The sequence below is a fragment of the Dendrobates tinctorius genome, unplaced genomic scaffold, assembly GCF_039654945.1.
Source record: "Dendrobates tinctorius isolate UK_male_01 unplaced genomic scaffold, ASM3965494v1 ptg000237l, whole genome shotgun sequence".
NCBI classification, from domain to species: Eukaryota; Metazoa; Chordata; class Amphibia; order Anura; family Dendrobatidae; genus Dendrobates; species Dendrobates tinctorius.
In genome coordinates, this window is record NW_027361904.1 from 2,412,908 (window position 1) to 2,427,680 (window position 14,773).

Genomic DNA, 14,773 nt, shown 5'->3' on the forward strand with positions numbered 1-14,773 from the left:
TGTAGATTCACTCTGAAGGCATCAAAACTATGAATTAACACATGTGGAATTATATAATCAACAAAAAAGTGTGAAACAACTGAAAATATGTCTTATATTCTAGGTTCTTCAAAGTAGCCACCTTTTGCTTTGATTTCTGCTTTGCACACTCTTGGCATTCTCTTGATGAGCTTCAAGAGGTAGTCACCGGAAATGGTTTTCACTTCACAGGTGTGCCCTGTCAGGTTTAATAAGTGGGATTTCTTGCCTTATAAATGGGGTTGGGACCATCAGTTGTGTTGTGCAGAAGTCTGGTGGATACACAGGTGATAGTCCTACTGAATAGACTGTTAGAATTTGTATTATGGCAAGAAAAAAGCAGCTAAGTAAAGAAAAACGAGTGGCCATCATTACTTTAAGAAATGAAGGTCAGTCAGTCCGAAAAATTGGGAAGACTTTGAAAGTGTCCCCAAGTGCAGTGGCAAAAACCATCAAGCGCTACAAAGAAACTATTACGGGCTGGCGGAACACACCCAATAAATAAAGATGAAATAATAGAAGAAGTGAGTTCGCAACCCGGCCCCACCGTGCAGAGGTGACCAACTGCTGCTGAACAATGAGGGAAAGGCGTGTAGGAGGAAAGTCGGACACCAGTGGGTAACCACTGAGCCGGTGCTAGCAGGCACGAGTTCCGTTACTTCACGTAACACGAACCAGCCGGCGAACAACCGCAACCTGTTAGCGTCACAGGTCACGGTGTTGTGAACCACTGCTTGCAACGTGTGTAGTGTCCGCCCTGACGAACGCCACTAACCAGCCAAACAGCGGTGCTGGAAAGCGCACACACGGCGCACGGCGCTACTGTAGCGGACGCTGCGGTAGCAGTGGCCAAGGAGGCCTATACTGGCCGACGCCCTAGGCACTAGCGATAGATGAGCAGCAACACTGTGACGCTATACAGTGCTAGAGCTAATGTGCTGACTCTAATTCCTAACCCATGCGTAATATCCAAGGAGAGGGAATTATAATGCGTCAGTCACCAGGCTCATTCATCCATCATCATACATACACTAAATACATTAGCCTCAGAGTCTATCATAGCGCATGGCAGGGCGGCCATGCGAGCCTTTTATAGCCGTGCCCTTCCGGGACCTTCCTGATCCTCCAGATCAGAACTGGAGAAGGACCTGAGCATGTGACTTCCGATCCCCAATGGGAGATCGTCTCATGAGCATGCTCAGTAGACTGAAGAAAGGACTTAGACTCTGGAGTCTTTTGCTACTGGACAGGTTGCATTGCCATAACTAGACCAGAGGTTGCAGCAGCAACCGAACCCACAATGCTGGGGTGGGCAGAATGCCGGGATCGTGGAGTCTGCTGAGCAGGCTCCACTGCGACCGGAGGGGAATGGGAGACCGTCGACGGCAAGGCTCGGGATTCCCGCTGTGCAGCACCTGGAACCCGACGCCTAACATGGACCCCCCTCCCTCTGAGCCTTGCTGTGTTCAAATGCAGCGATAAGGAGCGGGGCATGGCTATTCTCCTCTGGCTCCCAGGTCTGAGCCTCAAGACCATGACCCTTCCAGTACAGCAAATAAAATTTTTTGCCACGCACCACCCTGCATCCCATGATGGCATTGACCTCGAACTCGTCCGAGGACTGGTCGGATGTCTCGGCAGATGACTCGGAAAACTGGGACAAGTGGGCAGGCTTGAGGAGGTACACGTGAAAGGTGTTAGAAATGACCAAGTGGGGAGGAAGAGCCAGGCGATAGACCACAGGGTTGACCTGCTCAAGGACCTTTAAGAGACCAATGTATCGAGGCGCAAACTTGGTGGACTCGGCCCGCAGCCTGATATTACAGGCAGACAGCCACACCAAGTCGCCAGGGGCAAAAGTGGGAGCGGGTCGCCGATGCGTGTCGGCGGACGCCCTCATTCTCTTCTTAGAGGCCCGGATGGCATCCTGAGTGCGATCCCAAATGTCGCGAGCCTTCACTACCCAGTCTGCCACCCTGGAATCAGTGGAAGATACTGGCACCGGGACGGGAACGCACGGATGCTGGCCGTAATTAAGGAGGAACGGGGTCTGACCAGTGGAATCAGCTACTGCGTTGTTCAGCACAAATTCTGCCCACAGTAGTAAGGATGCCCAGTCATCTTGCCTGGCCAAGACAAAATGTGACCAGAGTTTGCTTAGCCCTCTCAACCAACCCGTTCGTCTCGGGGTGATAGGAGGAGGACAAATTTAGCTCAATGCTGAGCAGACTGCAGAGCTCCCTCCAAAAGCGAGAAGCAAATTGGGGACCCCAGTCACTAACTATCTTGTCCAGGCATACTGTGCAAACGAAAAACATGCTTTATGAACAGCGCAGCGAGACCACGGGCAGAAGGCAGCCGCGCGAGTGGCACCAGATGCACCATTTTAGAAAAATTATCGGTGACCACCCAAATGACCGTGCTGCCACTGGATTTGGGCAGGCCAACCACAAAATCCATGCCGACCATCTCCCAGGGTCTGTCTGCCACCGGCAAGGGATAAAGTAACCCAGCCAGCCTCTGCCTAGAAGACCTGTTCCGAACACAGGAAACGCATGCCTGAATGTATTCTCTCGTGTCCCAAGTCATGTGCAGCCACCAATAAGTCCTTGTCAGGAGTTCCGTGGTCTGCCTAGTTCCAAAGTGACCACCCACCTTGGACGCGTGAGCCCACGAGATGACCTCTGGCCGCAGGCGAGAAGGAACAAAGGTCTTGCACGGTGGCACTGACTCGAGAGCTACCGGGGCCACGGTCCTCAGATACTCAGAGGGGATGATTAGCCGAGGCTCAGCCTCCTCCTCCTCCACTGACACTACCGAGCGAGAGAGGGCATCAGCCCACACGTTCTTCTCACTGGACAGATAGTGCAGGGTGAAGCGGAAGCGGGAGAAAAAAGAGACCACCTGGCTTGGTGAGAATTCAAGCGCTGGGCTGTTTGTAAGTACACCAGGCTTTTATGGTCAGTGTACACCTGAAAGGGAAACCGGGCTCCCTCCAGGAGATGTCTCCACTCGGAAAAGGCCAACTTTATTGCCAGCAGCTCCCTGTCCCCGATGGAGTACTTTCTCTCTGCCGGTGAGAAGGTCTTGGAGAAAAAGAAGCAGGGATGCTTTCAACCTTGAGCATCCTTCTGGAAAAGGACTGCTCCTGCACCGACGGACGAGGCATCTACCTCTAGGATAAAGGGTTTATCCACATCGGGACGATGGAGGATAGGAGCGCCGGCAAAATGGATCTTAAGAGATGGCCGCGGAGACCTGTTCCGACCAGACCTTAGGATTGTCTCCCTTTTTGGTGAGGGTAACCAGAGGAGCCACCAGTGTGGAGAAGTGGGGAATGAACTGGTGGTAGTAATTAACGAACCCTAAAAAGCGCTGCACCGCTTTAAGAGAGTGGGGCTCCTGCCAGTCCATTACTGCCTGCAATTTTGCAGGATCCATATCCAACCCCTGGGCCGAGATGATATAGCCCAGGAAAGGCAAAGACCCCTGCTCAAACTGACACTTCTCCAACTTCGCGAAGAGGGAATTCACCCGAAAGCGGTCGATGACCCTGCAGACGTCTCTCGGGTGAGAGGCCAAATATGGAGAAAAGATGAGAATGTCATCCAGATAGACCACCACCGAGGTGGAGAGCATATCGCAAAAGACATCATTCACAAAGTCCTGGAAGACAGCTGGTGTGTTACAGAGGCTGAAGGGCATGACCAGATACTCATAGTGGTCATCCCTGGTATTAAAGGCTGTCTTCCACTCGTCCCCTTCACGTATACGGATCAGGTTGTAAGCCCCCTGTAGATCTAGCTTAGTGAAGATCCGGGCCCCAGGCAACCTGTCAAACAACTCAGATTAGGGGAATAGGATACTTATTTTTGACAGTTATGGCATTGAGACCTCTATAATCAATGCACGGACGCAGCTCTCCACTCTTCTTCTGTAAGAAGAAGAACCCCGCCCCTGCTGGTGACACCGACTTCCTAATAAATCCTCTTGCCAGGTTCTCCAAGATGTATTGTGACATGGCCTCCGTCTCTGGTAGCAACAGAGGATATACACGGCCTCGAGGAGGCTCCGCGCCTGGCATAAGGTCTATAGGACAGTCGTAGGGACGGTGGGGCGGAAGGGTCTCTGCAGATTTTTTAGAGAACACGTCCGTGTTCTGCTGGTAATGTCTTGGGAGTGAGGAGAGGTCCGCAGGACCCTCGGTGGAGGCTACCTGAAGGCAGTCCCTCACGCATCTACCCTCGCAGGACTTGCTCCAACCCAGTATTCTACTCAATATGAGGACCACTCAATATGAGGAGAGTGGCAATGGAGCCAGGGAACTCTCAGGAGAACCTAGTCGATGCCCACGGGCATAATGAGCAGAGACAACGTCTCCTGATGGGACGGCGAGAGTGAGAGCCCAAGGGGTGCTGTCTCATGTGTGATTTGTGTTGGCAAGGTCGTACCGTTGACCACCCTGATGGTTACGGGGTGAGGAAGTGGCACCAAGGGAATGGCATGCCGTTGGGTGAAGGCCAAAGACATGAAGATCCCCTCTGCCCCTGAGTCCACACAGATCTCTACCTCCCAGGTGGAAGCACCATTTTCTAACGTCCCTCGGAAGGACAGTTTGGAGGAGAAGGTTCCAGTGTCTAGTAGGCCTCCTCCGACTACCACTAGACGCGATCGTTTCTCGACCAATGAGGGCACCTGTTGGCCAGGTGACCAGGCTGTCGACACTGGAAACAGCGTGTGGAGATTTGCACCGGGCGCGACTTGGAGCCGGTGCGAGACACCTCCATGGCCTCCGGGGGCATGACTCCCAGAGCGGGGGGTTCGAGAGGTTTAGAATAGGCTGGAGCCAACCTAACCCTCGGTCTGGACTGAGAACGCTCCAACCCGCGCTCCGTGAAACGGAGATCTATACGGGTGGAGACGGTAATCAGTTCCTCCAGACTAACAGGAACCTCCCTGGTGGCTAGAGCATCCTTAACGTGCTCAGCCAAACCTCTCCATAAAACAGGGACAAGTGCTTTCTCAGGCCATTCCAGCTTGGAAGCCAGTGTCCGGAAGCGGACGGCATAATGGCTGACCAAGAGGGGTTCCTGTGTTAATGCCAACAACTGGAGAGAGGTGTCGTGTGTGACCCGTGGCCCCAAAAAGACCTGCTTTAGAGACGTCAGGAACTGAGCAGCACTCAGAACCATGGGGTCACCACGCTCCCACAATGGAGTGAAACATTCCAAAGCCCTGCCTGACAGGAGGGAGATGATAAACCCCACCTTAGCCCGCTCTGAAGGGAGTCATGTGGCCAGTAACTCAAGCTGGATAGAGCACTGGCTCACAAAACCGCTACAGGTGGCGCTGTCACCCGAGAACTTGTCGGGCAATGGGAGATGGGACAATGTCGGGGCAGGAATGGATATAGAGGTGCGGGAGACTGCAGTGACGTCCGCTGCTGAGGCTGAGTACTCGAGAGCGGACGACCTGCCCTCCAGCTACTGGACATATCGCTGCAGGCGCTGCTCGTCCGTCATTGTTAGCCAGGCCCTGGCGCTATGATAATATTACGGACTGGCGTATCGCACCCAATAAAGATGAAATAATAGAAGAGGTGAGTTCGCAGCCCGGGCCCACCGTGCAGAGGTGACCAACTGCTGCTGAACAATGAGGGAAAGGCGTGTTGGAGGAAAGCTGGACACCAGTGGGTAACCACTGAGCCAGTGCTAGCAGGCATGAGTTCCGTTACTTCACGTAACACGTACCAGCCGGCGAACAACCGCAACCTGTTAGCATCACAGGTCACGGTGGTGTGAACCACTGCTTGCAATGTGTGCAGTGTCCGCCCTGACGGACGCCACTAACCAGCCAAACAGTGCTGGAAAGCGCACACACAGCGCACAGCGCTACTGTAGCGGACGCTGCGGTAGCAGTGGCCAAGGAGGCCTATACTGGCCGACGTCCTAGGCACTAGCGGTAGATGAGGAGCAACACTGCGACGCTATACAATGTTAGAGCTAATGTGCTGACTCTAATTCCTAACCCATGCGTAATATCCAAGGAGGGGGAATTATAATGTGTCAGTCACCAGGCTCATTCATCCATCATCATACATACACTAAATACATTAGCCTCAGAGTCTATCATAGCTCATGGCAGGGCGCCATGCGAGCCTTTTATAGCCGTGCCCTTCCGTGACCTTCTTGATCCTCCAGATGGACCAATCAGAACTGGAGAAGGACCTGAGCATGTGACTCCCTTTCCCCAATGGGAGATCGTCTCATGAGCATGCTCAGTAGACTGAAGGAAGGACTTAGACTCTGGAGTCTTTTGCTGCTGGACAGGTTGCATTGCCATAACTGGACCAGAGGTGGCAGCAGCAACCGAACCGACAATGCTGGTGTGGGCAGAACACCAGGATCGTGGAGTCTGCTGAGCAGGCTCCACTGCGGCCAGAGGGGAATGGGAGACTGCCGACGGCAAGGCTCGGGATTCCCGCTGCGCAGCGCCCAGAGCCCAATGTCTAACAGAAACTGGCTCACATGAGGACCGCCCCAGGAAAGGAAGACCAAGAGTCACCTCTGCTGCAGAGGATAAGTTCATTCAAGTCACCAGCCTCAGAAATCGCAGGTTAACAGCAGCTCAGATTAGAGACCAGGTCAATGCCACACAGAGTTCTAGCAGCAGACACATCTCTACAAAAACTGTTAAGAGGAGACTTTCTGCAGCAGGCCTTCATGGTAAAATAGCTTCTAGGAAACCACAGCTAAGGACAGGCCACAAGCAGAAGAGACTTGTTTGGGCTAAAGAACACAAGGAATGGACATTAGACCAGTGGAAATCTGTGCTTTGGTCTGAGGAGTCCAAATTTGAGATCTTTGGTTCCAACCACCGTGTCTTTGTGCAATGCAGAAAAGGTGAACAGATGGACTCTACATGCCTGGTTCCCACCGTGAAGCATGGAGGAGGAGCTGTGATGGTGTGGGGGTGCTTTGCTGGTGACACTGTTGGGGATTTATTCAAAATTGAAGGCATACTGAACCAGCATGGCTATCACAGCAATCTTGCAGCGGCATGCTATTCCATCCGGTTTGTGTTTAGTTGGACCATCATTTATTTTTCAACAGGACAATGACCCCAAACACACCTCCAGGCTGTGTAAGGGCTATTTGACCAAGATGGAGAGTGATGGGGTGCTGCGCCAGATGACCTGGCCTGCACAGTCACCAGACCTGAACCCAATCGAGATGGTTTGGGGTGAGCTAGACTGCAGAGTGAAGGCAAAAGGGCCAACAAGTGCTAAGCATCTCTGGGAACTCCTTCAAGACTGTTGGAAGACCATTTCCGGTGATTACCTCTTGAAGCTCATCAAGAGAATGCTGTCATGGTTTGAATAGGGTTCTTGCCCTGCACTCACAGGGTTAAGTGTTCGTGGCCTCTTTCTGGATCTGGGAGGGGTATTTATACTCACTCTTTACCAGGGTTCTCTGTCAGCTATACTGTTGTTCTGGTGTGTCTGACCCCTGTTGTGCATGTATTCTGCGTTGCTTGTTTGCTTCCCGTGTATGACCAGGCCTGTTCCCTCACTCTGTACTCCATCTCTCGCTTTGGTACTACTGTCCTCTCCGGTTCTGACCTCCTGGCTTGGCTATCGTTACTCCGTTACAGTTTGTCCCTATTGTACCGTCTATTGCCCGTTCTGGTTTTCTGACCTATTGCTATGTCCTGACCATCCATTCTGTCTAACCATTTGGTACTGTATTGCTATCTTGTGCTTTGACCCTGGCTTCATCTGGTGTCTGTCTCTGTCTATGCCCCTTGGTAACATTGTCCTGTAGTTACCTTTCTAGGAGTTTCCCTGCAGCTCCTAGATCTGTGGAGCGTAGGTCACGCCCCCAGCAGTCATGTGCTTCAGGTCCTGATACTCTGAAGCACGTATCGTCACCGCTGCTGCCCTGCTCCACAGGTATCTTTGAGCACTGTCTTTGTACTCAGGACACCCGCACTGGCTCAGTGAGCAAGTGCAGTGCGGGGCTCCTAACAAATGCCAAGAGTGTGCAAAGCAGTAATCAAAGCAAAAGGTGGCTACTTTGAAGAACCTACAATATAAGACATATTTTCAGTTGTTTCAAACTTTTTTGTTAAATGTATAATTCCACATGTGGTAATTCATAGTTTTGATGCCTTCAGAGTGAATCTACAATTTTCATAGTCATGAAAATATGGAAAACTCTTTGAATGAGAAGGTGTGTCCAAACTTTTGGTCTTTACTGTATATGTAATCGATATTACATAGTGAATTACATATTTACTATTTATTACAGTTTTTTGTGTTCTAAAGTTGTATTCCAATAAATATATTATGTTCTATCTAAATATCTTGATTATTGTATCATAAAAATGATTTTTCACTTAAATATAAGCAATATATGTGGGAGTTTGAGTCGTGGAGTCGGAGTTGGAGTCGGTGTAAGGGAAATTGAGGAGTCGGAGTCGCAGATTTGGCTTACCGACTCCACAGCCCTGGGCTTAACCCCGGTGACACTGTCCCCGTGTCACTACATTATCACCGACCGCACATTTTTTCGGGGGCTGTGGGATTTACTGTATGCCATGGACCCACTCTGTGCTCTGTCAGATCAGGTGCATAACCTGAACAAAATGATGCAGGACCTGTCTGTTGAGCAAAGAGCCTTGATCACTTCCCACCAGCAGGTGCAAAGGGAGTTAGCTGATACTGTTAACTCTATTCGGGGTGCCCCTTCCCCATCGGGCAATGTGGGTGGTGCGGTGTCAGATGTTTCTTTGTCTTCTCTTGAACACTCTGTCAAACTTCCGGATGCTTTTTCTGGGGATAAAAAAGTTCCGGGTATTTAGAGAAAGTTGCAAATTATTGTTTTCCCTGCGCCCTCGGTCCTAGGGTTATGAGAGTCAAGGAGTGGGAAAAGTGATATCTCTTCTACGGGAGGGGCCGTAGGCTTGGGCTTTCTCCCTATCTCCCACCTCTCCTGAGACTGTGGATCGGTTCTTCAAGGCCTTGGGTCTGATTTACGATGAACCCGATTGAGTGAGTTTGGCAGAGGACACGATTGTGGGTCTCACCCAGGGAAAACGCTCTGCTGAGTGGTATTGTTTGGAGTATAGGTGATGGGCATCAGAAGTGTCTTGGGTTAACTCTTGAAAATGGCGGCCATTGACTCTACTTTCATCAAGGATGGGATCCACTTGGTTACTAAAGAATTCATCCTTAAGGTGAGCCTTGTTCATTTGGAGCATACAGCCTGTTTCATTCTGGACAACCTCCCTGCCAGGTTGGTTTTGAGATTCCCTTGGTTGCAATGTCATAACCCAGTCATTGATTGGGAAGCTTTAAAAATTGTTAAATGGGGTCCGAATTGTGAAAATAAATGTCTGATTTCTGCATCTGTGTCATGTGTTGGTCTGGAGGATATTCCGGAGTACCTAAAGGACTTTGAAGACATGTTCTCCAAAAGTCATGCTAAGGGGTTGCCACCGCACCGTCCTTTTGGTTGTGCCATTGATCTGGTGCCAAGGGCTAAATTGCCTAAGGCTCGATAGTTCAACCTTTCTGGTCCTGAGCGGGTTGCCATGAAGGAATATATATCTGAGAGCCTCTGCAAAGGACATATTCGCCCTTCTGTGTCTCCTGTTGCTGCAGGGTTCTTATTTATAAAAAAAAAACCAGTGGCCTTCACCCATGCCTTGACTTTCGTGAACTTAATAAAATCATGATAAGAAACACATATCTCCTTCCAATCAATCCTGATTTGTGTAACCAATTGTCCGGGGCCAAATAGTTTTCTAAGTTGGACTTGCGGGGGGCTTACAACCTTATCTGGGTACGGGAGAGGGGTGAGTGGAAGATGGTGTTTCTTACCTCTGAAGGGTTATTTGAAAATCTTGTTATGCCATTTGGTTTGATCATTGCTCCTGCAGTCTTCCAAAACTTAATACAATTATGTGTTCTTTGATTTTATTGGGCGGTTTGTGGTCATATACACTGCTCAAAAAAATAAAGGGAACACTCAAATAACACATCCTAGATCTAAATGAATTAAATATTCTCATTGAATAAATTAATAGAAACTGCTGATGGCACCGCTATTACCATATATCAGCTGATGGTATGCGTCTGGCAGCAAGCTGTCATCCAATGCTCCTGGGTGCTTGACCTCACAGCGATCAAATCATTGAATCCAACTATAGGAAAGGTCGCACTCGACAGGATAAAATATAGCTCCTTTATTGACACATATTTACATGTCAGGTCAGAGTGGTGTGGCAAGAGTGTTCACAAGCTGACAAGGGCTGTTTCGCGCTGTTCAAGGGAAGCGCTTGAACAGCGCGAAACGGCCGTTGTCAGCTTGTGAACACTCTTGCCACACCACTCTGACCTGACATGTAAATATGTGTCAATAAAGGAGCTATATTTTATCCTGTCGAGTGCGACCTTTCCTATACTTGGATTCAATGATTCTCATTGAATACTTTGTTCTGTACAAAGTTGAATGTGCTGTCAACATAATCACACAAAAATCATCAATGAAAATCAAATATTTGAACCAATGGAGGCCTGGATTTGGAGAGACCCCCAAAATGAAAGTGGAAACAAGTCAAAATCAAAACAAGACAAAATTAAAGTGGAAACAAGTCAAAATGATGCTCAGTATTGTGTGTGGTCTCCACGTGCCTGTATGACCTCCCTATAATGCATGGGCATGCTCCTGATGAGTTGCATATGATCTTCTGAGGGATGTCCTCCCAGACCTGGACTAAAGCATCCGTCAACTCCTGGACAGTCTGTGGTGCAACGTGACGGTGGCTGGAGCGAGACATGCTGTCCCAGAGGTGCTCAATCAGGTCTGGGGAATGGGCAGGTCAGTCCATAGCTTCAATGCTTCCATCTTGCAGGAACTGCTGACCCACTCCAGCCTCATGAGGTCTGGCATTGTCCTGCATTAGGAGGAACCCAGGGCCAACCGCATCAGCATATGGTCTCACAAGGGGTCTGAGGATCTCATCTCGGTACCTAATGGCAGTCAGACTACCTCTGGCGAGCACATGGAGGGCTGTGTGGCCCTCCAAAGAAATGTCACCCCACAGCATTTCTGACCCACTGCCAAACCGGTCATGCTGAATGATCTTGTCCTCAGTTGGGTAATTTGAAGGGCCTTACACAACTCTCTCATTGCCTTGGACATGAACAGTGTCCCTTGATCTGTCAAGATTTCCTTCGGCAGGCCCGTCTGGGAGAAGATATACACTAGCTCCCGTGCTATACTGTGGATGGGGGAGTTTCTCTGTGTTACCGCCTTTGGGTACCCTGTAGCATAGTCCATTACTACCAAGATGTATTGATGACCCCTGGTGGAGGTAGCTAAAGGACCGACCATGTCCACGGCAATCTGGTCAAATGGGGCTTCATTTATGGGTAATGGAATGAAGGGATGGTGGAAGTGGGATACAGGGGCAGTTAGTTGACAGGTAGGGCAGGACCGGCAGGAATTAACAATGTTCCTGTGAGACCCAGGCCAGTAGAACCTCTGAAGGACTTGCCCCCCCAAGACATGAGCATAGGCCAGATCTAGTTCCCTACATCTACAGGGACCCAGGACTAATAGCTGTTCTAATACTTCCCACCACTTTTTAGTGACCCTATATAGCAACTCCTCATTGACTACAAAGTACGGGAACCTGGTGACGGCCCCTGTATCTTGGGCAATTTTTAAAGTAAAATCCTGCATTTGGGCAGTCCCAAAATTCCTGCCAGAAACCTCCAGTTCAGGAATTTCGGCCTCACTGGTCACCATCTTGTGCTCATCGCCAGCCAGGACACAGAAGGGGAACTCATCCAGCTCCAATTTCGATGGGATTTCAACAAGGCTGAGCTGGCCCCTGTCTGTGTCCATAGGTATCTCCACCCTACCCACAAGTCCCAGAAAAGGCTGAAGTCCCGCCCAATTATCACGAGGTGTAGCAAACCTTCGACTACCCCGACCTCATAGTACTCAGTACTCCGGCTTATTTTAATCGAAACTCTGATGGCGGGATAGACCTTGGCGTCACCGTATATACAAAAGACACCCGAGATCAACTGATGTGGAAGTGTGGCCCTTATCAGGGTCACCAAACTCCCTGAGGGACAACTGTCTGCTATATGTCTAGAACCGTGACATCTCCAGCAAAGCAAGTCTCTCCCTGTGGCATTTGACAACCCCTCAGAGACCCCTTGGGATCTAGGACTCCCCCCAGTGGTGGCTCTACTACCTCTCTTTTGGTGTTCAGGCTCTCGCTGCGTATCTCTCAAAACCCTGGTACTGTTCCACTATGTCAAATAGTTCGTCTGAATTCTGGGGATCTCCTTGGGCATCCCAGGTCTTGACCGGACTAGGAAGGGTGTGTTCGAATCTGTCCATGTCAACCTGCTTGACCATTTGGGCTTTATTGGAGGACTCTGGCTGCAACCATTTTTGCACAAGATGCAGCATGTCAAACATTTGGGACTGAGGCTGTTTGTCCCATAATATGCCCAGTGGTGAACCCTTTGTGCCCTGACTGACTTAGTCACTCCTGCATGCACCAAAATTCAGCTTTTAATTTGGCATACTCTTGTGCATCCTGCCAAATCATAGTAGGCCTTCGGTGACTCACCAGTTAGATAGTGGGCCAGCACCTCCGCCCACTGCTCTGCCGGTAGCCTCTCACACTCCGCCACCCGTTCGAACAGAGTTGAAAATGCCTCCACATCATCACCCGTGGTCATTTTTTGCATGGCTTGTCTTACCGTCTTCCAGATGTACGTGTCATCAACTGGACTTGGGGTAGGGGCTGCTGACCTTCCACGAACTGCCTCTGCAAGCAAGTCAATCTGCAGTGTCTGAAAAAAGTAGATGGAGAAGACCCGAGTGGCTGCTTTACATATAGAATCAATGGAAGCCTCTGCCTTCTCTGCCTAAAACATGGAGTGAGTTACTGTATAAGACCCCTCCTGTGGCGGAGTAGAAGACTCCTAGGCCCCCGCAATAGTCTGTTTAATCCACCTAGGTTGGTTGTATTGCTAGTCGCTTTCCTTTTATTTAGTCCTCCAAACTGAACAGAAAAGGAATTAGTTGAAAATAAGATGTAACCTCGAGACATTTAAAACACCTTTTTTTTTTCCATCGTTTTAAATGTAAGTCCCTTTCCCCCGGTCATATAATCACCATCCGGCGTCTTCACCATTTTTCTGCACTGCTACGGTCCCGTGGCATCATCTTGTGCAGGCAGCTTCTGACTGTCTGGAAATCTGAAGCTACGTCACATGCTTTGAATTGAAGTGTCTCAGCACTGTTGCAGGAAATCCCAGGGCTAGGGTCTTCTTCCTTATCCCTAAAGCTAGGGATGCCCTAGCTATCCCTGCTCCCTGGATTACCTCTGATGGTGAAGATGCTGGGGCCACGTGTCTTGCTGAGTTCCTAAATAGTGATGAGTGAATTTGTTCGAAAAACGATCGCCAATCATAAATTCGTCACGAATATGTCACATTTGAATTTGTATCCAAGAAGTATCATTTCTCCTTGCGGAGAATGACATGCTAAGCATGTCGAGGTGAGGAGACTTAAAGCCGCAATGCTCCTCTGGGAAATATGCTAATTATGCAAATTGTCTCTTCAGAGAGGAAACCCCGAAACACAGTGTCAGCAAATCGAGATTCTGGCTTGGCTTTTATCCTAAGTCATGTAACTAGGCTCGCTCACTCATTCACTTTTTATCTGTGTATTTTGTATGTGTTTTTGACATTAAATAAAAATTTAGTAATTTTATAAGAAAAAACTCATGCATTACTCCTAGCACCCACGGCTCCGCTCACATTACATCCACGGCTCCGCTCCGCGCACATTACACACGCGGCTCCGCTCTGCACACATTACACACGCGGCTCCGCGCACATTACACATGCGGCTCCGCTCCGCGCACATTACACACGGGGCTCCGCACACATTACACCCGCGGCTCAGCTCCGCACACATTACACACGGGGCTCCGCTCCGCACACATTACACCCGCGGCTCCGCTTCGCACACATTACACACGCGGCTCCGCCCCGCGCACATTACACACGGGGCTCCGCTCCGCTCACATTACACACGCGGCTCCGCTCCGCACACATTACACCCGCGGCTCCGCTCCGCACACATTACACACGGGGCTCCGCTCCGCACACATTACACACGGGGCTCCGCTCCGCACACATTACACACACGGGGCTCCGCTCCGCTCACATTACACACGCGGCTCCGCTCCGCGCACATTACACACGGGGCTCCGCTCCGCACACATTACACCCGCGGCTCCGCTCCGCACACATTACACACGCGGCTCCGCTCCGCGCACATTATACACGCGGCTACGCTCCGAGCACATTACACACGCGGCTCCGCTCCGCACACATTACACACGCGGCTCCGCTCCGCACACATTACACACGCGGCTCCGCTTACATTACACACGCGGCTCCGCTCCGAGCACATTACACACGCGGCTCCGCTCCGCACACATTACACAAGCGGCTGCGCTCCGCACACATTACATACGCGGCTCCGCTCCGAGCACATTACACACGCGGCTCCGCTCCAAGCACATTACACACGCGGCTCCGCTCCGAGCACATTAAACACGCGGCTCCGCTCCGAGCATATTACACACGCGGCTCCGCTCCGCACACATTACACTAGCGGCTGCGCTCCGCACACATTACATACGCGGCTCC

At 50.5% G+C, this 14,773-nt stretch overlaps 1 protein-coding gene across 1 annotated transcript in view; it reads left to right on the plus strand.

The window, feature by feature from the left end:
• LOC141060473 (uncharacterized) overlaps positions 1-14,773 on the plus strand; it is a 190,916-nt gene that overhangs the window by 54,371 nt on the left and 121,772 nt on the right. The window lies entirely within an intron of this gene.